Genomic DNA, 2,558 nt, shown 5'->3' with positions numbered 1-2,558 from the left:
CCCAGGCTGCCCAGGGAGGTGCTGGAGTCCCCAGCCCTGGAGGGGTCCAAAAAACGTGTGGACGTGGCACCTGGGGACACGGTTCAGTGGTCATGGGGGTGTTGGGTGGTGGTTGGACCTGATGATCTTAGAGCTCTTTTCCAACCTCCAGGATTCTGTGATTCTAGGACCTACCATGACGTCCTTCTGCAGAGAGCTGTCTCTGCCTGGAGCAGCATTTCTTTGGCACAGAGGAGGGTTTGCACAGGTCCTGGACAGCAGGACTGCCCTCAGAGAGCACAGTGCATTTCTGTGTCCCACCAAACTCGCTGCACCTCCTCCCACACCCCCCCAGAGCCCGTGGCTCAGCCTAATTCCCCCTCACCCAACGACAAGCTGAGCCCTGTGCTGGGGTTGGGAGCTCAGCTCTGCACCGAGCAGGATGTCCTTCCCCAGGGGCTGAGCTGCACTCCTGCTGCCTCCCTTCCAGGGGCAGGGTGCTCCAGCCCTGCCCTCCTACCTGCTCCCGGGCCAGCCTCTCCCTGCGCCCCAGCTCCTGCAGCTGCAGAGCCTGCCTGGCACAGCCTTCCCTCAGCTCCTCTTCAGCCTGCAGCCACCAGAGCGTTTGCACGTCAGAGGGACCCCCAAAAACGATGCCATAAGCACTTCTACCCCAACCACCCTCTCTTCACATCGTGCCACTCTAGACAGAGCTCCCCAACACCAGCAGGCAGGCAGGAAGCCTTTTGGGGAGGGGTAGGGAGGGGGGGTTGCAGCGTTGGACCCTTAATGCTGCTTTGTGTCTGGTTTGGGTCCCCAGGACACCCCCCACCCTGCTCTTGCTCACACACCAGCCTGCTGCCTGACCCACACCCTCCCCTCGGGGTGCAGAGCAGAGCTCAGCCCATTTTAACCCCTCCTACTCTGCCTGGTGCTCACGGGTCCCCACCCCACATCTCTGCCTCCCCCCCAACCCCACCCAGGCCCCCCCACAGCCGGGTGGCCACCTTGGCTTTCTCAGCCAGCTGGTTTCGGGTCCTCTCCTGCTCAGCCTGGTGCTCCTGGAGCTGCCCTCTCAGCCCCTCCAGGCCACGCTCCAGCTCCCCGACGTGCTGCAAGAGACCCTGCTCTCACCCCAAGAGCTGGGCATTGCCTCTCTGGAGGACTTGAGCCCAGCACCAACACCTTTTCCTCATCTCTCCCATTTCATCCACCCTGGAATTTTCTTCTAAGCTCTATTCACTGTGGCTAGATTGGCTTTCCAGTGGAATTCCAGCCTCATTTCTGACAGCCTTACAATTCTTACAGGAGTTTTCACTTCTCAGGTCTGTTATGCACCTCTACAAGAGGAGCTGGATCCAAAACAACCCCCTCAAAACGCCCAGTCAATGGTTGCCCCCCTGTAGCCCCATCACCCCAGCTCCCCGTGACCCACCTCTCGGCACGCAGCCGCCGCTCGCTCCCCAAGCTCACGCCTCAGCTCCTCTCTCATTCTGGAGCACTAGAACAAACAGCCACCAAGGAAAAAAAGGGGACATCAGTGGGGCAGGAAGATCTTCTCCTCTGCAGCAGAGGTCAGCTCACAGCGCAGTGCTACGGCCCTGCTGAGTGCTCAGGTACCTGGTGGAGTGACCATGACATGGCCATCAAGGCAATGAGAGCATGAGAGTATCCATGCTGGGAAATCATCAAAGCACTAGTGTTGGAAAGGACCTCTAGGATCCAGCCTTCATCCCAACATCTCCCTAACCACTAGACCAGAGCCTCAAGTGCTGCATCTTCTCATTATTTTGAACCCCTCCAGGGCTGGGGACTCCAGCACCTCCCTGGGCAGCCTGGGCCAATCCCTCACCACTCTCCCAGTGAAGAAATTCTTCCTAATATCCAATTGAGATGTCCCCTGATGCAATTCAAGGCCATTTCCTCTCCTCCTGTCATCAGAAATGCCCATATTAAAGTTTTGCTGGGCTGAGAGAAGGACAAACATCTGTAGGGAGCATCCAACAGAGAAGAAAACCCTGTGGCTTTAGAAACATGACAGGGATGGGAGGAAACGATGCAGGAGAATAAAAGCTTCTTAAAAACCTCCACGGAAGGCTGACCATGACACAACCAGACATTTCCACTGTGTCAGACCATGCTTTGCAGCTCAGTGTTTCAGGGTATCAGCATTTCAGAGCCCAACCCTGTTCTGCTGCCCTGGGTGCCTCTCCCATGAGCCCACCTGGACCAGCTCCCACCTCCCTCAGGGCCCTGCCACGTCCATGGGGTGAGGAGAACCACAGAGGGATGCTCTGGGACGTGCCCTCTGCCTCAGCATGAGGAGCAGGGCAGGGATCACTCCTGGACTCAACACTGGGGAGGCTGCACCTTAAATCCTGGGGTCAGTTTTGGGCCCCTCACTCCCAGAAGGACCTTGAGGGGCTGGAGTGTGGCCAGAGAAGGGCAATGGAGCTGCTGAGGAAGGGTCTAGAGCCCAAGTGTGGGGAGGAGCAGCTGAGGGAGCTGGGGGTGCTGAGCCTGGAGCAAAGGAGGCTCAGGGGAGACCTTCTGGCTCTGCACAGCTCCTGACAGGAGCC

The sequence above is a fragment of the Merops nubicus genome, unplaced genomic scaffold, assembly GCF_000691845.1.
Source record: "Merops nubicus isolate BGI_N331 unplaced genomic scaffold, ASM69184v1 scaffold23077, whole genome shotgun sequence".
In the NCBI taxonomy this organism is placed as follows: domain Eukaryota; kingdom Metazoa; phylum Chordata; class Aves; order Coraciiformes; family Meropidae; genus Merops; species Merops nubicus.
The sequence above is the reverse complement of the archived record's forward strand: the minus strand, read 5'-3'. Positions refer to the sequence as shown.